The sequence below is a fragment of the Triturus cristatus genome, chromosome 10 (assembly GCF_964204655.1).
Source record: "Triturus cristatus chromosome 10, aTriCri1.1, whole genome shotgun sequence".
Taxonomy (NCBI): Eukaryota; Metazoa; Chordata; class Amphibia; order Caudata; family Salamandridae; genus Triturus; species Triturus cristatus.
In genome coordinates this window covers 847,973,540-847,990,722 of record NC_140593.1, presented here as the reverse complement: position 1 = coordinate 847,990,722, position 17,183 = coordinate 847,973,540, and the positions used below count along the sequence as shown (strand labels likewise).

At 47.2% G+C, this 17,183-nt stretch overlaps 24 non-coding genes across 24 annotated transcripts; all 24 read right to left on the bottom strand.

Annotated features, from left to right (window-relative positions):
• Positions 1 to 331: 331 nt before the first annotated feature.
• Positions 332 to 403, bottom strand: TRNAP-AGG (transfer RNA proline (anticodon AGG)). Its single transcript has one exon. It is a non-coding gene; the product is annotated as a tRNA-Pro (tRNA).
• An 887-nt stretch (positions 404 to 1,290) lies between these two features.
• On the bottom strand, positions 1,291 to 1,362 carry TRNAP-CGG (transfer RNA proline (anticodon CGG)). Its single transcript has one exon. It is a non-coding gene; the product is annotated as a tRNA-Pro (tRNA).
• Positions 1,363 to 2,298: 936 nt separating this feature from the next.
• Positions 2,299 to 2,410, bottom strand: TRNAL-CAA (transfer RNA leucine (anticodon CAA)). The gene is made up of 2 exons: positions 2,373 to 2,410; positions 2,299 to 2,344 (listed from the first exon to the last, which is right to left on the bottom strand). It is a non-coding gene; the product is annotated as a tRNA-Leu (tRNA).
• Positions 2,411 to 2,698: 288 nt separating this feature from the next.
• Positions 2,699 to 2,771, bottom strand: TRNAV-AAC (transfer RNA valine (anticodon AAC)). Its single transcript has one exon. It is a non-coding gene; the product is annotated as a tRNA-Val (tRNA).
• Positions 2,772 to 3,157: 386 nt separating this feature from the next.
• TRNAP-AGG (transfer RNA proline (anticodon AGG)) lies at positions 3,158 to 3,229 on the bottom strand. The gene has a single exon. It is a non-coding gene; the product is annotated as a tRNA-Pro (tRNA).
• Positions 3,230 to 3,658: 429 nt separating this feature from the next.
• Positions 3,659 to 3,731, bottom strand: TRNAV-UAC (transfer RNA valine (anticodon UAC)). Its single transcript has one exon. It is a non-coding gene; the product is annotated as a tRNA-Val (tRNA).
• Positions 3,732 to 4,116: 385 nt separating this feature from the next.
• TRNAP-CGG (transfer RNA proline (anticodon CGG)) lies at positions 4,117 to 4,188 on the bottom strand. The gene has a single exon. It is a non-coding gene; the product is annotated as a tRNA-Pro (tRNA).
• A 936-nt stretch (positions 4,189 to 5,124) lies between these two features.
• Positions 5,125 to 5,236, bottom strand: TRNAL-CAA (transfer RNA leucine (anticodon CAA)). Its single transcript has 2 exons — positions 5,199 to 5,236; positions 5,125 to 5,170 (listed from the first exon to the last, which is right to left on the bottom strand). It is a non-coding gene; the product is annotated as a tRNA-Leu (tRNA).
• A 288-nt stretch (positions 5,237 to 5,524) lies between these two features.
• On the bottom strand, positions 5,525 to 5,597 carry TRNAV-AAC (transfer RNA valine (anticodon AAC)). The gene has a single exon. It is a non-coding gene; the product is annotated as a tRNA-Val (tRNA).
• Positions 5,598 to 5,983: 386 nt separating this feature from the next.
• TRNAP-AGG (transfer RNA proline (anticodon AGG)) lies at positions 5,984 to 6,055 on the bottom strand. The gene has a single exon. It is a non-coding gene; the product is annotated as a tRNA-Pro (tRNA).
• A 429-nt stretch (positions 6,056 to 6,484) lies between these two features.
• On the bottom strand, positions 6,485 to 6,557 carry TRNAV-UAC (transfer RNA valine (anticodon UAC)). The gene has a single exon. It is a non-coding gene; the product is annotated as a tRNA-Val (tRNA).
• A 385-nt stretch (positions 6,558 to 6,942) lies between these two features.
• Positions 6,943 to 7,014, bottom strand: TRNAP-CGG (transfer RNA proline (anticodon CGG)). The gene has a single exon. It is a non-coding gene; the product is annotated as a tRNA-Pro (tRNA).
• A 1,326-nt stretch (positions 7,015 to 8,340) lies between these two features.
• Positions 8,341 to 8,413, bottom strand: TRNAV-AAC (transfer RNA valine (anticodon AAC)). Its single transcript has one exon. It is a non-coding gene; the product is annotated as a tRNA-Val (tRNA).
• An 887-nt stretch (positions 8,414 to 9,300) lies between these two features.
• Positions 9,301 to 9,373, bottom strand: TRNAV-UAC (transfer RNA valine (anticodon UAC)). Its single transcript has one exon. It is a non-coding gene; the product is annotated as a tRNA-Val (tRNA).
• Positions 9,374 to 9,758: 385 nt separating this feature from the next.
• TRNAP-CGG (transfer RNA proline (anticodon CGG)) lies at positions 9,759 to 9,830 on the bottom strand. The gene has a single exon. It is a non-coding gene; the product is annotated as a tRNA-Pro (tRNA).
• A 936-nt stretch (positions 9,831 to 10,766) lies between these two features.
• Positions 10,767 to 10,878, bottom strand: TRNAL-CAA (transfer RNA leucine (anticodon CAA)). The gene is made up of 2 exons: positions 10,841 to 10,878; positions 10,767 to 10,812 (listed from the first exon to the last, which is right to left on the bottom strand). It is a non-coding gene; the product is annotated as a tRNA-Leu (tRNA).
• Positions 10,879 to 11,166: 288 nt separating this feature from the next.
• On the bottom strand, positions 11,167 to 11,239 carry TRNAV-AAC (transfer RNA valine (anticodon AAC)). The gene has a single exon. It is a non-coding gene; the product is annotated as a tRNA-Val (tRNA).
• Positions 11,240 to 11,625: 386 nt separating this feature from the next.
• On the bottom strand, positions 11,626 to 11,697 carry TRNAP-AGG (transfer RNA proline (anticodon AGG)). Its single transcript has one exon. It is a non-coding gene; the product is annotated as a tRNA-Pro (tRNA).
• Positions 11,698 to 12,126: 429 nt separating this feature from the next.
• TRNAV-UAC (transfer RNA valine (anticodon UAC)) lies at positions 12,127 to 12,199 on the bottom strand. Its single transcript has one exon. It is a non-coding gene; the product is annotated as a tRNA-Val (tRNA).
• Positions 12,200 to 12,584: 385 nt separating this feature from the next.
• TRNAP-CGG (transfer RNA proline (anticodon CGG)) lies at positions 12,585 to 12,656 on the bottom strand. The gene has a single exon. It is a non-coding gene; the product is annotated as a tRNA-Pro (tRNA).
• Positions 12,657 to 13,992: 1,336 nt separating this feature from the next.
• TRNAV-AAC (transfer RNA valine (anticodon AAC)) lies at positions 13,993 to 14,065 on the bottom strand. Its single transcript has one exon. It is a non-coding gene; the product is annotated as a tRNA-Val (tRNA).
• An 887-nt stretch (positions 14,066 to 14,952) lies between these two features.
• Positions 14,953 to 15,025, bottom strand: TRNAV-UAC (transfer RNA valine (anticodon UAC)). The gene has a single exon. It is a non-coding gene; the product is annotated as a tRNA-Val (tRNA).
• A 1,393-nt stretch (positions 15,026 to 16,418) lies between these two features.
• On the bottom strand, positions 16,419 to 16,530 carry TRNAL-CAA (transfer RNA leucine (anticodon CAA)). Its single transcript has 2 exons — positions 16,493 to 16,530; positions 16,419 to 16,464 (listed from the first exon to the last, which is right to left on the bottom strand). It is a non-coding gene; the product is annotated as a tRNA-Leu (tRNA).
• Positions 16,531 to 16,818: 288 nt separating this feature from the next.
• Positions 16,819 to 16,891, bottom strand: TRNAV-AAC (transfer RNA valine (anticodon AAC)). Its single transcript has one exon. It is a non-coding gene; the product is annotated as a tRNA-Val (tRNA).
• Between the last annotated feature and the right edge of the window lie 292 nt (positions 16,892 to 17,183).

The window sequence follows — 17,183 nt, the reverse complement described above, 5'->3', positions numbered from 1 at the left end:
TCTATTCTGCTGTATCAGCAGCCACTCAGAAAGCGAGGAGCAAGTGTGAAAACTGCAGAGATATCAGCCAACATGCTTGCAATTAGACGTATTAAAAATTTACTTATGCAGGCATCGACAGACAAATATCTGATGCCTAAATGCCAGCAAGTACAGCTTGGGAAAGCATCACCTGGGACACACACAGACTAAGCATGAAGGCAGAAAAAGCATGGATATCCGTTTTTCTTCTGAGGTTCAAAATAATTTGTGCAACAATGCGCCGAGTGTAATGAGAAATAGTCAGGCATTGTGAGTTTTGAGTAGGATTCGTATGTTTACCTCTAAAAAAGGGCTCATCCGGGATTTGAACCCGGGACCTCTCGCACCCTAAGCGAGAATCATACCCCTAGACCAACGAGCCGAGGCACACAAGAGTCACCTTTTGCACCAGCTCCGGGGGTTATTGGCAGCGAGTCGGTGAATGCTTCACCCAAAGCAAGCAACTGCACATGCTGCTCTCTTCTGCAATATGGTTGCTGTCTTTTCCATGGCCGTCATCGAACAAGAAATGAAAATGCCTCCATCCTTCAGACATTTTGTTTGCTCTAGGTGTATGCTCTCGGTGAGGACAATAAAACAATTTCTGCTCTCATGCCTTGCTTTCATCAAGTAGGCCCACCCTTCAGTACAAAAGGACGTGCAAACGAATGGCGCAAACTATCGTCACTTCTCTTTTTGAGCTGTCACTGATGCCCCTGGAGCACAGTACGTCACGCTGGCGAGGGATAGACAGCTTCCATTATCTCAGCTTTCCTATAAGTTGAGAGAGTAAATGCAAACAATAAGCTGCTGTTTCTGCCCGGTCTCGAGCCAGGGACCTTTCGCGTGTAAAGCAAACGTGATAACCACTACACCACAGAAACAGATACTCTGGCAGCAATCTTCTTGGCATGTAGTGGGCTGGAAAGCACAGACCAAGGGCCAATGTCCATGAAGCTCAACGTTGGACCCTCCTTACCCGATCTCTTTCTTTGGAAGAAAGGAACGAGGACCACTTTTATTCCAAAAGGCGATTTTAAAACCATACCTGAAATCACACTAGAAAAACACTTTGAATTTAATGTTCCTACACTGATGGTCCACCCCAGAAAAGCAGTTGCAAAGAAGTCCGGCACTGAAATTCTATACGCCAAAAGTGGGAAACAGCGTGCAGGGAAAGGAACTTTCTCACCACACACGGCGTCTTATAGCATTGAAAAGAAGAAATGGTCCTATATAATAAGCAGCCTAAAAATAATTCCACAGCTTGGGCTCGTCCGGGATTTGAACCCGGGACCTCTCGCACCCGAAGCGAGAATCATACCCCTAGACCAACGAGCCTGATTCCCGAGTCGGCAATTTGAACAATTTCTGATGCGTCTTTCAGAAACAAAGCAGTGCTATTTGGCTGCTCTCTCTCTATGTGAGCCACACAAAGTCATGTTTCTCTCAAGATGTTGTTTTTTTCACTCTTGCAAGGAAGGGATCAGCCGATATCCTAGCTGCCAGTGAGCAGAAAAAAGGCACTGATGAGAACTGCAGGCACTTTCTGGCACTTGTACTTCTCTGCAAGTCCTGGACCCTTGCCCCATAAACTTCCACCCCAGAAGCAAGGGAGGGCCTGCCAATTCTTGCTCCTAAGAAAGAGGCGTTTGATTCTTGGATTCAAACACGCTCACTCAGCGCTCGATCAGGCGAGATCAGGTGAGATTTATATGAGTGGCTCGCAGGACTGAAACACTCACCTGGGAGACCCAGGGTGGCTGAATTCCCAGAATGGTCATTGTTGGGCAAGTCACCTCCTTTCCTCCTGCCTCAATCTAGAATTGGCTGCAAATCACAAGATAGAGTTCAATGTCCATGTGTACTGCCTACTCCCAGCTACCTCTCTGTCTTCCTTATGTAAATTAAAATTCGCAAGGGGTGACCAATGACAATCTGCTCCTCCCACATAACCAGGAAGCCCTGTTGAACATGTCTGCCTGTGTTGTTGCAGGGACAGTGCCTTCTCCGCCCAAAAGGTGGCAGGAGAGCCTCACAACAAAGATAGGATCAACTGCTTAGTGAGAAACCAGCACGGCAGTTAGTGTGATGGAGTGCAAATTTAACGGAAGTTGTGCCTGAGGTGTCCCTTCCAGGAATACATGGAATTGTGATTGAGGGCCCAGCCTGATCGTTGGTGGATTTCTCGTCATATGTTACAGGTCCGTGCAAAGATTGTGGCGTGTGGGGAATGCACTGCAAAAAACAGGAAGATTTAAGGGTGTAAAAGAGACCTGTCAGAAGTGGGATTTGAACCCACGCCTCCATGAGGAGACCAGAAGTCTCAGTTGCACTGAAGATCAAGCTCTCTTGAGTCTGGCGCCTTAGACCACTCGGCCATCCTGACAGCCCTGGCTATGTACAGGTCTGACTCTTCTGTCTGCACTTGCCAATGTTTGCACTTACAGCGTTCACAGCAATGTCACAGGTGTAAAGGCCCCACAATACAACATGGCATGATAAAAAAAAAGCTAGGCACAAGAGCGACCACTGATGGATGCGGATTACTTTGTTTCGTCTTGCAAAAGTAAAGGAAGTTTCCCACGGCTCGCTGGGTTCATGGACCGCCTCTTCTTAAGCTTGCATTGAGATAATAAGGTTTTAGAGGGTGCACATAAAAGCAGCTCATGCACAGTGTTTCTGCCCGGTCTCGAACCGGGGACCTTTCGCGTGTTAGGCGAACGTGATGACCACTACACTACAGAAACTAACTTGCTGTGTTTTACTGTTAGAGCAAGGTTCCTCTCAAGGATTCTCTCTACTTCTATTCTGCTTTATCAGCAGCCACTCAGAAAGCGAGGAGCAAGTGTGAAAACTGCAGAGATATCAGCCAACATGCTTGCAATTAGACGTATTAAAAATTTACTTATGCAGGCATCGACAGACAAATATCTGATGCCTAAATGCCAGCAAGTACAGCTTGGGAAAGCATCACCTGGGACACACACAGACTAAGCATGAAGGCAGAAAAAGCATGGATATCCGTTTTTCTTCTGAGGTTCAAAATAATTTGTGCAACAATGCGCCGAGTGTAATGAGAAATAGTCAGGCATTGTGAGTTTTGAGTAGGATTCGTATGTTTACCTCTAAAAAAGGGCTCGTCCGGGATTTGAACCCGGGACCTCTCGCACCCTAAGCGAGAATCATACCCCTAGACCAACAAGCCGAGGCACACAAGAGTCACCTTTCGCACCAGCTCCGGGGGTTATTGGCAGCGAGTCTGTGAATGCTTCACCCAAAGCAAGCAACTGCACATGCTGCTCTCTTCTGCAATATGGTTGCTGTCTTTTCCATGGCCGTCATCGAACAAGAAATGAAAATGCCTCCATCCTTCAGACATTTTGTTTGCTCTAGGTGTATGCTCTCGGTGAGGACAATAAAACAATTTCTGCTCTCATGCCTTGCTTTCATCAAGTAGGCCCACCCTTCAGTACAAAAGGACGTGCAAACGAATGGCGCAAACTATCGTCACTTCTCTTTTTGAGCTGTCACTGATGCCCCTGGAGCACAGTACGTCACGCTGGCGAGGGATAGACAGCTTCCATTATCTCAGCTTTCCTATAAGTTGAGAGAGTAAATGCAAACAATAAGCTGCTGTTTCTGCCCGGTCTCGAACCAGGGACCTTTCGCGTGTAAAGCAAACGTGATAACCACTACACCACAGAAACAGATACTCTGGCAGCAATCTTCTTGGCATGTAGTGGGCTGGAAAGCACAGACCAAGGGCCAATGTCCATGAAGCTCAACGTTGGACCCTCCTTACCCGATCTCTTTCTTTGGAAGAAAGGAACGAGGACCACTTTTATTCCAAAAGGCGATTTTAAAACCATACCTGAAATCACACTAGAAAAACACTTTGAATTTAATGTTCCTACACTGATGGTCCACCCCAGAAAAGCAGTTGCAAAGAAGTCCGGCACTGAAATTCTATACGCCAAAAGTGGGAAACAGCGTGCAGGGAAAGGAACTTTCTCACCACACATGGCGTCTTATAGCATTGAAAAGAAGAAATGGTCCTATATAATAAGCAGCCTAAAAATAATTCCACAGCTTGGGCTCGTCCGGGATTTGAACCCGGGACCTCTCGCACCCGAAGCGAGAATCATACCCCTAGACCAACGAGCCTGATTCCCGAGTCGGCAATTTGAACAATTTCTGATGCGTCTTTCAGAAACAAAGCAGTGCTATTTGGCTGCTCTCTCTCTATGTGAGCCACACAAAGTCATGTTTCTCTCAAGATGTTGTTTTTTTCACTCTTGCAAGGAAGGGATCAGCCGATATCCTAGCTGCCAGTGAGCAGAAAAAAGGCACTGATGAGAACTGCAGGCACTTTCTGGCACTTGTACTTCTCTGCAAGTCCTGGACCCTTGCCCCATAAACTTCCACCCCAGAAGCAAGGGAGGGCCTGCCAATTCTTGCTCCTAAGAAAGAGGCGTTTGATTCTTGGATTCAAACACGCTCACTCAGCGCTCGATCAGGCTCGATCAGGCGAGATTTATATGAGTGGCTCACAGGACTGAAACACTCACCTGGGAGACCCAGGGTGGCTGAATTCCCAGAATGGTCATTGTTGGGCAAGTCACCTCCTTTCCTCCTGCCTCAATCTAGAATTGGCTGCAAATCACAAGATAGAGTTCAATGTCCGTGTGAACTGCCTACTCCCAGCTACCTCTCTGTCTTCCTTATGTAAATTAAAATTCGCAAGGGGTGACCAATGACAATCTGCTCCTCCCACATAACCAGGAAGCCCTGTTGAACATGTCTGCCTGTGTTGTTGCAGGGACAGTGCCTTCTCCGCCCAAAAGGTGGCAGGAGAGCCTCACAACAAAGATAGGATCAACTGCTTAATGAGAAACCAGCACGGCAGTTAGTGTGATGGAGTGCAAATTTAACGGAAGTTGTGCCTGAGGTGTCCCTTCCAGGAATACATGGAATTGTGATTGAGGGCCCAGCCTGATCGTTGGTGGATTTCTCGTCATATGTTACAGGTCCGTGCAAAGATTGTGGCGTGTGGGGAATGCACTGCAAAAAACAGGAAGATTTAAGGGTGTAAAAGAGACCTGTCAGAAGTGGGATTTGAACCCACGCCTCCATGAGGAGACCAGAAGTCTCAGTTGCACTGAAGATCAAGCTCTCTTGAGTCTGGCGCCTTAGACCACTCGGCCATCCTGACAGCCCTGGCTATGTACAGGTCTGACTCTTCTGTCTGCACTTGCCAATGTTTGCACTTACAGCGTTCACAGCAATGTCACAGGTGTAAAGGCCCCACAATACAACATGGCATGATAAAAAAAAAGCTAGGCACAAGAGCGACCACTGATGGATGCGGATTACTTTGTTTCGTCTTGCAAAAGTAAAGGAAGTTTCCCACGGCTCGCTGGGTTCATGGACCGCCTCTTCTTAAGCTTGCATTGAGATAATAAGGTTTTAGAGGGTGCACATAAAAGCAGCTCATGCACAGTGTTTCTGCCCGGTCTCGAACCGGGGACCTTTCGCGTGTTAGGCGAACGTGATGACCACTACACTACAGAAACTAACTTGCTGTCTTTTACTGTTAGAGCAAGGTTCCTCTCAAGGATTCTCTCTACTTCTATTCTGCTGAATCAGCAGCCACTCAGAAAGCGAGGAGCAAGTGTGAAAACTGCAGAGATATCAGCCAACATGCTTGCAATTAGACGTATTAAAAATTTACTTATGCAGGCATCGACAGACAAATATCTGATGCCTAAATGCCAGCAAGTACAGCTTGGGAAAGCATCACCTGGGACACACACAGACTAAGCATGAAGGCAGAAAAAGCATGGATATCCGTTTTTCTTCTGAGGTTCAAAATAATTTGTGCAACAATGCGCCGAGTGTAATGAGAAATAGTCAGGCATTGTGAGTTTTGAGTAGGATTCGTATGTTTACCTCTAAAAAAGGGCTCGTCCGGGATTTGAACCCGGGACCTCTCGCACCCTAAGCGAGAATCATACCCCTAGACCAACGAGCCGAGGCACACAAGAGTCACCTTTTGCACCAGCTCCGGGGGTTATTGGCAGCGAGTCGGTGAATGCTTCACCCAAAGCAAGCAACTGCACATGCTGCTCTCTTCTGCAATATGGTTGCTGTCTTTTCCATGGCCGTCATCGAACAAGAAATGAAAATGCCTCCATCCTTCAGACATTTTGTTTGCTCTAGGTGTATGCTCTCGGTGAGGACAATAAAACAATTTCTGCTCTCATGCCTTGCTTTCATCAAGTAGGCCCACCCTTCAGTACAAAAGGACGTGCAAACGAATGGCGCAAACTATCGTCACTTCTCTTTTTGAGCTGTCACTGATGCCCCTGGAGCACAGTACGTCACGCTGGCGAGGGATAGACAGCTTCCATTATCTCAGCTTTCCTATAAGTTATAAGAGTAAATGCAAACAATAAGCTGCTGTTTCTGCCCGGTCTCGAACCAGGGACCTTTCGCGTGTAAAGCGAACGTGATAACCACTACACCACAGAAACAGATACTCTGGTAGCAATCTTCTTGGCATGTAGTGGGCTGGAAAGCACAGACCAAGGGCCAATGTCCATGAAGCTCAACGTTGGACCCTCCTTACCCGATCTCTTTCTTTGGAAGAAAGGAACGAGGACCACTTTTATTCCAAAAGGCGATTTTAAAACCATACCTGAAATCACACTAGAAAAACACTTTGAATTTAATGTTCCTACACTGATGGTCCACCCCAGAAAAGCAGTTGCAAAGAAGTCCGGCACTGAAATTCTATACGCCAAAAGTGGGAAACAGCGTGCAGGGAAAGGAACTTTCTCACCACACACGGCGTCTTATAGCATTGAAAAGAAGAAATGGTCCTATATAATAAGCAGCCTAAAAATAATTCCACAGCTTGGGCTCGTCCGGGATTTGAACCCGGGACCTCTCGCACCCGAAGTGAGAATCATACCCCTAGACCAACGAGCCTGATTCCCGAGTCGGCAATTTGAACAATTTCTGATGCGTCTTTCAGAAACAAAGCAGTGCTATTTGGCTGCTCTCTCTCTATGTGAGCCACACAAAGTCATGTTTCTCTCAAGATGTTGTTTTTTTCACTCTTGCAAGGAAGGGATCAGCCGATATCCTAGCTGCCAGTGAGCAGAAAAAAGGCACTGATGAGAACTGCAGGCACTTTCTGGCACTTGTACTTCTCTGCAAGTCCTGGACCCTTGCCCCATAAACTTCCACCCCAGAAGCAAGGGAGGGCCTGCCAATTCTTGCTCCTAAGAAAGAGGCGTTTGATTCTTGGATTCAAACACGCTCACTCAGCGCTCGATCAGGCGAGATTTATATGAGTGGCTCGCAGGACTGAAACACTCACCTGGGAGACCCAGGGTGGCTGAATTCCCAGAATGGTCATTGTTGGGCAAGTCACCTCCTTTCCTCCTGCCTCAATCTAGAATTGGCTGCAAATCACAAGATAGAGCTCAATGTCCGTGTGTACTGCCTACTCCCAGCTACCTCTCTGTCTTCCTTATGTAAATTAAAATTCGCAAGGGGTGACCAATGACAATCTGCTCCTCCCACATAACCAGGAAGCCCTGTTGAACATGTCTGCCTGTGTTGTTGCAGGGACAGTGCCTTCTCCGCCCAAAAGGTGGCAGGAGAGCCTCACAACAAAGATAGGATCAACTGCTTAATGAGAAACCAGCACGGCAGTTAGTGTGATGGAGTGCAAATTTAACGGAAGTTGTGCCTGAGGTGTCCCTTCCAGGAATACATGGAATTGTGATTGAGGGCCCAGCCTGATCGTTGGTGGATTTCTCGTCATATGTTACAGGTCCGTGCAAAGATTGTGGCGTGTGGGGAATGCACTGCAAAAAACAGGAAGATTTAAGGGTGTAAAAGAGACCTGTCAGAAGTGGGATTTGAACCCACGCCTCCATGAGGAGACCAGAAGTCTCAGTTGCACTGAAGATCAAGCTCTCTTGAGTCCGGCGCCTTAGACCACTCGGCCATCCTGACAGCCCTGGCTATGTACAGGTCTGACTCTTCTGTCTGCACTTGCCAATGTTTGCACTTACAGCGTTCACAGCAATGTCACAGGTGTAAAGGCCCCACAATACAACATGGCATGATAAAAAAAAAGCTAGGCACAAGAGCGACCACTGATGGATGCGGATTACTTTGTTTCGTCTTGCAAAAGTAAAGGAAGTTTCCCACGGCTCGCTGGGTTCATGGACCGCCTCTTCTTAAGCTTGCATTGAGATAATAAGGTTTTAGAGGGTGCACATAAAAGCAGCTCATGCACAGTGTTTCTGCCCGGTCTCGAACCGGGGACCTTTCGCGTGTTAGGCGAACGTGATGACCACTACACTACAGAAACTAACTTGCTGTGTTTTACTGTTAGAGCAAGGTTCCTCTCAAGGATTCTCTCTACTTCTATTCTGCTGTATCAGCAGCCACTCAGAAAGCGAGGAGCAAGTGTGAAAACTGCAGAGATATCAGCCAACATGCTTGCAATTAGACGTATTAAAAATTTACTTATGCAGGCATCGACAGACAAATATCTGATGCCTAAATGCCAGCAAGTACAGCTTGGGAAAGCATCACCTGGGACACACAGAGACTAAGCATGAAGGCAGAAAAAGCATGGATATCCGTTTTTCTTCTGAGGTTCAAAATAATTTGTGCAACAATGCGCCGAGTGTAATGAGAAATAGTCAGGCATTGTGAGTTTTGAGTAGGATTCGTATGTTTACCTCTAAAAAAGGGCTCGTCTGGGATTTGAACCCGGGACCTCTCGCACCCTAAGCGAGAATCATACCCCTAGACCAACAAGCCGAGGCACACAAGAGTCACCTTTCGCACCAGCTCCGGGGGTTATTGGCAGCGAGTCGGTGAATGCTTCACCCAAAGCAAGCAACTGCACATGCTGCTCTCTTCTGCAATATGGTTGCTGTCTTTTCCATGGCCGTCATCGAACAAGAAATGAAAATGCCTCCATCCTTCAGACATTTTGTTTGCTCTAGGTGTATGCTCTCGGTGAGGACAATAAAACAATTTCTGCTCTCATGCCTTGCTTTCATCAAGTAGGCCCACCCTTCAGTACAAAAGGACGTGCAAACGAATGGCGCAAACTATCGTCACTTCTCTTTTTGAGCTGTCACTGATGCCCCTGGAGCACAGTACGTCACGCTGGCGAGGGATAGACAGCTTCCATTATCTCAGCTTTCCTATAAGTTGAGAGAGTAAATGCAAACAATAAGCTGCTGTTTCTGCCCGGTCTCGAACCAGGGACTTTTCGCGTGTAAAGCGAACGTGATAACCACTACACCACAGAAACAAATACTCTGGCAGCAATCTTCTTGGCATGTAGTGGGCTGGAAAGCACAGACCAAGGGCCAATGTCCATGAAGCTCAACGTTGGACCCTCCTTACCCGATCTCTTTCTTTGGAAGAAAGGAACGAGGACCACTTTTATTCCAAAAGGCGATTTTAAAACCATACCTGAAATCACACTAGAAAAACACTTTGAATTTAATGTTCCTACACTGATGGTCCACCCCAGAAAAGCAGTTGCAAAGAAGTCCGGCACTGAAATTCTATACGCCAAAAGTGGGAAACAGCGTGCAGGGAAAGGAACTTTCTCACCACACACGGCGTCTTATAGCATTGAAAAGAAGAAATGGTCCTATATAATAAGCAGCCTAAAAATAATTCCACAGCTTGGGCTCGTCCGGGATTTGAACCCGGGACCTCTCGCACCCGAAGCGAGAATCATACCCCTAGACCAACGAGCCTGATTCCCGAGTCGGCAATTTGAACAATTTCTGATGCGTCTTTCAGAAACAAAGCAGTGCTATTTGGCTGCTCTCTCTCTATGTGAGCCACACAAAGTCATGTTTCTCTCAAGATGTTGTTTTTTTCACTCTTGCAAGGAAGGGATCAGCCGATATCCTAGCTGCCAGTGAGCAGAAAAAAGGCACTGATGAGAACTGCAGGCACTTTCTGGCACTTGTACTTCTCTGCAAGTCCTGGACCCTTGCCCCATAAACTTCCACCCCAGAAGCAAGGGAGGGCCTGCCAATTCTTGCTCCTAAGAAAGAGGCGTTTGATTCTTGGATTCAAACACGCTCACTCAGCGCTCGATCAGGCGAGATCAGGCGAGATTTATATGAGTGGCTCGCAGGACTGAAACACTCACCTGGGAGACCCAGGGTGGCTGAATTCCCAGAATGGTCATTGTTGGGCAAGTCACCTCCTTTCCTCCTGCCTCAATCTAGAATTGGCTGCAAATCACAAGATAGAGTTCAATGTCCATGTGTACTGCCTACTCCCAGCTACCTCTCTGTCTTCCTTATGTAAATTAAAATTCGCAAGGGGTGACCAATGACAATCTGCTCCTCCCACATAACCAGGAAGCCCTGTTGAACATGTCTGCCTGTGTTGTTGCAGGGACAGTGCCTTCTCCGCCCAAAAGGTGGCAGGAGAGCCTCACAACAAAGATAGGATCAACTGCTTAGTGAGAAACCAGCACGGCAGTTAGTGTGATGGAGTGCAAATTTAACGGAAGTTGTGCCTGAGGTGTCCCTTCCAGGAATACATGGAATTGTGATTGAGGGCCCAGCCTGATCGTTGGTGGATTTCTCGTCATATGTTACAGGTCCGTGCAAAGATTGTGGCGTGTGGGGAATGCACTGCAAAAAACAGGAAGATTTAAGGGTGTAAAAGAGACCTGTCAGAAGTGGGATTTGAACCCACGCCTCCATGAGGAGACCAGAAGTCTCAGTTGCACTGAAGATCAAGCTCTCTTGAGTCTGGCGCCTTAGACCACTCGGCCATCCTGACAGCCCTGGCTATGTACAGGTCTGACTCTTCTGTCTGCACTTGCCAATGTTTGCACTTACAGCGTTCACAGCAATGTCACAGGTGTAAAGGCCCCACAATACAACATGGCATGATAAAAAAAAAGCTAGGCACAAGAGCGACCACTGATGGATGCGGATTACTTTGTTTCGTCTTGCAAAAGTAAAGGAAGTTTCCCACGGCTCGCTGGGTTCATGGACCGCCTCTTCTTAAGCTTGCATTGAGATAATAAGGTTTTAGAGGGTGCACATAAAAGCAGCTCATGCACAGTGTTTCTGCCCGGTCTCGAACCGGGGACCTTTCGCGTGTTAGGCGAACGTGATGACCACTACACTACAGAAACTAACTTGCTGTGTTTTACTGTTAGAGCAAGGTTCCTCTCAAGGATTCTCTCTACTTCTATTCTGCTTTATCAGCAGCCACTCAGAAAGCGAGGAGCAAGTGTGAAAACTGCAGAGATATCAGCCAACATGCTTGCAATTAGACGTATTAAAAATTTACTTATGCAGGCATCGACAGACAAATATCTGATGCCTAAATGCCAGCAAGTACAGCTTGGGAAAGCATCACCTGGGACACACACAGACTAAGCATGAAGGCAGAAAAAGCATGGATATCCGTTTTTCTTCTGAGGTTCAAAATAATTTGTGCAACAATGCGCCGAGTGTAATGAGAAATAGTCAGGCATTGTGAGTTTTGAGTAGGATTCGTATGTTTACCTCTAAAAAAGGGCTCGTCCGGGATTTGAACCCGGGACCTCTCGCACCCTAAGCGAGAATCATACCCCTAGACCAACAAGCCGAGGCACACAAGAGTCACCTTTCGCACCAGCTCCGGGGGTTATTGGCAGCGAGTCGGTGAATGCTTCACCCAAAGCAAGCAACTGCACATGCTGCTCTCTTCTGCAATATGGTTGCTGTCTTTTCCATGGCCGTCATCGAACAAGAAATGAAAATGCCTCCATCCTTCAGACATTTTGTTTGCTCTAGGTGTATGCTCTCGGTGAGGACAATAAAACAATTTCTGCTCTCATGCCTTGCTTTCATCAAGTAGGCCCACCCTTCAGTACAAAAGGACGTGCAAACGAATGGCGCAAACTATCGTCACTTCTCTTTTTGAGCTGTCACTGATGCCCCTGGAGCACAGTACGTCACGCTGGCGAGGGATAGACAGCTTCCATTATCTCAGCTTTCCTATAAGTTGAGAGAGTAAATGCAAACAATAAGCTGCTGTTTCTGCCCGGTCTCGAACCAGGGACCTTTCGCGTGTAAAGCAAACGTGATAACCACTACACCACAGAAACAGATACTCTGGAAGCAATCTTCTTGGCATGTAGTGGGCTGGAAAGCACAGACCAAGGGCCAATGTCCATGAAGCTCAACGTTGGACCCTCCTTACCCGATCTCTTTCTTTGGAAGAAAGGAACGAGGACCACTTTTATTCCAAAAGGCGATTTTAAAACCATACCTGAAATCACACTAGAAAAACACTTTGAATTTAATGTTCCTACACTGATGGTCCACCCCAGAAAAGCAGTTGCAAAGAAGTCCGGCACTGAAATTCTATACGCCAAAAGTGGGAAACAGCGTGCAGGGAAAGGAACTTTCTCACCACACATGGCGTCTTATAGCATTGAAAAGAAGAAATGGTCCTATATAATAAGCAGCCTAAAAATAATTCCACAGCTTGGGCTCGTCCGGGATTTGAACCCGGGACCTCTCGCACCCGAAGCGAGAATCATACCCCTAGACCAACGAGCCTGATTCCCGAGTCGGCAATTTGAACAATTTCTGATGCGTCTTTCAGAAACAAAGCAGTGCTATTTGGCTGCTCTCTCTCTATGTGAGCCACACAAAGTCATGTTTCTCTCAAGATGTTGTTTTTTTCACTCTTGCAAGGAAGGGATCAGCCGATATCCTAGCTGCCAGTGAGCAGAAAAAAGGCACTGATGAGAACTGCAGGCACTTTCTGGCACTTGTACTTCTCTGCAAGTCCTGGACCCTTGCCCCATAAACTTCCACCCCAGAAGCAAGGGAGGGCCTGCCAATTCTTGCTCCTAAGAAAGAGGCGTTTGATTCTTGGATTCAAACACGCTCACTCAGCGCTCGATCAGGCTCGATCAGGCGAGATTTATATGAGTGGCTCACAGGACTGAAACACTCACCTGGGAGACCCAGGGTGGCTGAATTCCCAGAATGGTCATTGTTGGGCAAGTCACCTCCTTTCCTCCTGCCTCAATCTAGAATTGGCTGCAAATCACAAGATAGAGTTCAATGTCCGTGTGAACTGCCTACTCCCAGCTACCTCTCTGTCTTCCTTATGTAAATTAAAATTCGCGAGGGGTGACCAATGACAATCTGCTCCTCCCACATAACCAGGAAGCCCTGTTGAACATGTCTGCCTGTGTTGTTGCAGGGACAGTGCCTTCTCCGCCCAAAAGGTGGCAGGAGAGCCTCACAACAAAGATAGGATCAACTGCTTAATGAGAAACCAGCACGGCAGTTAGTGTGATGGAGTGCAAATTTAACGGAAGTTGTGCCTGAGGTGTCCCTTCCAGGAATACATGGAATTGTGATTGAGGGCCCAGCCTGATCGTTGGTGGATTTCTCGTCATATGTTACAGGTCCGTGCAAAGATTGTGGCGTGTGGGGAATGCACTGCAAAAAACAGGAAGATTTAAGGGTGTAAAAGAGACCTGTCAGAAGTGGGATTTGAACCCACGCCTCCATGAGGAGACCAGAAGTCTCAGTTGCACTGAAGATCAAGCTCTCTTGAGTCTGGTGCCTTAGACCACTCGGCCATCCTGACAGCCCTGGCTATGTACAGGTCTGACTCTTCTGTCTGCACTTGCCAATGTTTGCACTTACAGCGTTCACAGCAATGTCACAGGTGTAAAGGCCCCACAATACAACATGGCATGATAAAAAAAAAGCTAGGCACAAGAGCGACCACTGATGGATGCGAATTACTTTGTTTCGTCTTGCAAAAGTAAAGGAAGTTTCCCACGGCTCGCTGGGTTCATGGACCGCCTCTTCTTAAGCTTGCATTGAGATAATAAGGTTTTAGAGGGTGCACATAAAAGCAGCTCATGCACAGTGTTTCTGCCCGGTCTCGAACCGGGGACCTTTCGCGTGTTAGGCGAACGTGATGACCACTACACTACAGAAACTAACTTGCTGTGTTTTACTGTTAGAGCAAGGTTCCTCTCAAGGATTCTCTCTACTTCTATTCTGCTGTATCAGCAGCCACTCAGAAAGCGAGGAGCAAGTGTGAAAACTGCAGAGATATCAGCCAACATGCTTGCAATTAGACGTATTAAAAATTTACTTATGCAGGCATCGACAGACAAATATCTGATGCCTAAATGCCAGCAAGTACAGCTTGGGAAAGCATCACCTGGGACACACACAGACTAAGCATGAAGGCAGAAAAAGCATGGATATCCGTTTTTCTTCTGAGGTTCAAAATAATTTGTGCAACAATGCGCCGAGTGTAATGAGAAATAGTCAGGCATTGTGAGTTTTGAGTAGGATTCGTATGTTTACCTCTAAAAAAGGGCGCGTCCGGGATTTGAACCCGGGACCTCTCGCACCCTAAGCGAGAATCATACCCCTAGACCAACGAGCCGAGGAACACAAGAGTCACCTTTTGCACCAGCTCCGGGGGTTATTGGCAGCGAGTCGGTGAATGCTTCACCCAAAGCAAGCAACTGCACATGCTGCTCTCTTCTGCAATATGGTTGCTGTCTTTTCCATGGCCGTCATCGAACAAGAAATGAAAATGCCTCCATCCTTCAGACATTTTGTTTGCTCTAGGTGTATGCTCTCGGTGAGGACAATAAAACAATTTCTGCTCTCATGCCTTGCTTTCATCAAGTAGGCCCACCCTTCAGTACAAAAGGACGTGCAAACGAATTGCGCAAACTATCGTCACTTCTCTTTTTGAGCTGTCACTGATGCCCCTGGAGCACAGTACGTCACGCTGGCGAGGGATAGACAGCTTCCATTATCTCAGCTTTCCTATAAGTTGAGAGAGTAAATGCAAACAATAAGCTGCTGTTTCTGCCCGGTCTCGAACCAGGGACCTTTCGCGTGTAAAGCAAACGTGATAACCACTACACCACAGAAACAGATACTCTGGTAGCAATCTTCTTGGCATGTAGTGGGCTGGAAAGCACAGACCAAGGGCCAATGTCCATGAAGCTCAACGTTGGACCCTCCTTACCCGATCTCTTTCTTTGGAAGAAAGGAACGAGGACCACTTTTATTCCAAAAGGCGATTTTAAAACCATACCTGAAATCACACTAGAAAAACACTTTGAATTTAATGTTCCTACACTGATGGTCCACCCCAGAAAAGCAGTTGCAAAGAAGTCCGGCACTGAAATTCTATACGCCAAAAGTGGGAAACAGCGTGCAGGGAAAGGAACTTTCTCACCACACACGGCGTCTTATAGCATTGAAAAGAAGAAATGGTCCTATATAATAAGCAGCCTAAAAATAATTCCACAGCTTGGGCTCGTCCAGGATTTGAACCCGGGACCTCTCGCACCCGAAGTGAGAATCATACCCCTAGACCAACGAGCCTGATTCCCGAGTCGGCAATTTGAACAATTTCTGATGCGTCTTTCAGAAACAAAGCAGTGCTATTTGGCTGCTCTCTCTCTATGTGAGCCACACAAAGTCATGTTTCTCTCAAGATGTTGTTTTTTTCACTCTTGCAAGGAAGGGATCAGCCGATATCCTAGCTGCCAGTGAGCAGAAAAAAGGCACTGATGAGAACTGCAGGCACTTTCTGGCACTTGTACTTCTCTGCAAGTCCTGGACCCTTGCCCCATAAACTTCCACCCCAGAAGCAAGGGAGGGCCTGCCAATTCTTGCTCCTAAGAAAGAGGCGTTTGATTCTTGGATTCAAACACGCTCACTCAGCGCTCGATCAGGCTCGATCAGGCGAGATTTATATGAGTGGCTCACAGGACTGAAACACTCACCTGGGAGACCCAGGGTGGCTGAATTCCCAGAATGGTCATTGTTGGGCAAGTCACCTCCTTTCCTCCTGCCTCAATCTAGAATTGGCTGCAAATCACAAGATAGAGTTCAATGTCCGTGTGAACTGCCTACTCCCAGCTACCTCTCTGTCTTCCTTATGTAAATTAAAATTCGCAAGGGGTGACCAATGACAATCTGCTCCTCCCACATAACCAGGAAGCCCTGTTGAACATGTCTGCCTGTGTTGTTGCAGGGACAGTGCCTTCTCCGCCCAAAAGGTGGCAGGAGAGCCTCACAACAAAGATAGGATCAACTGCTTAATGAGAAACCAGCACGGCAGTTAGTGTGATGGAGTGCAAATTTAACGGAAGTTGTGCCTGAGGTGTCCCTTCCAGGAATACATGGAATTGTGATTGAGGGCCCAGCCTGATCGTTGGTGGATTTCTCGTCATATGTTACAGGTCCGTGCAAAGATTGTGGCGTGTGGGGAATGCACTGCAAAAAACAGGAAGATTTAAGGGTGTAAAAGAGACCTGTCAGAAGTGGGATTTGAACCCACGCCTCCATGAGGAGACCAGAATTCTCAGTTGCACTGAAGATCAAGCTCTCTTGAGTCTGGCGCCTTAGACCACTCGGCCATCCTGACAGCCCTGGCTATGTACAGGTCTGACTCTTCTGTCTGCACTTGCCAATGTTTGCACTTACAGCGTTCACAGCAATGTCACAGGTGTAAAGGCCCCACAATACAACATGGCATGATAAAAAAAAAGCTAGGCACAAGAGCGACCACTGATGGATGCGGATTACTTTGTTTCGTCTTGCAAAAGTAAAGGAAGTTTCCCACGGCTCGCTGGGTTCATGGACCGCCTCTTCTTAAGCTTGCATTGAGATAATAAGGTTTTAGAGGGTGCACATAAAAGCAGCTCATGCACAGTGTTTCTGCCCGGTCTCGAACCGGGGACCTTTCGCGTGTTAGGCGAACGTGATGACCACTACACTACAGAAACTAACTTGCTGTGTTTTACTGTTAGAGCAAGGTTCCTCTCAAGGATTCTCTCTACTTCTATTCTGCTGTATCAGCAGCCACTCAGAAAGCGAGGAGCAAGTGTGAAAACTGCAGAGATATCAGCCAACATGCTTGCAATTAGACGTATTAAAAATGTACTTATGCAGGCATCGACAGACAAATATCTGATGCCTAAATGCCAGCAAGTACAGCTTGGGAAAGCATCACCTGGGACACACAGAGACTAAGCATGAAGGCAGAAAAAGCATGGATATCCGTTTTTCTTCTGAGGT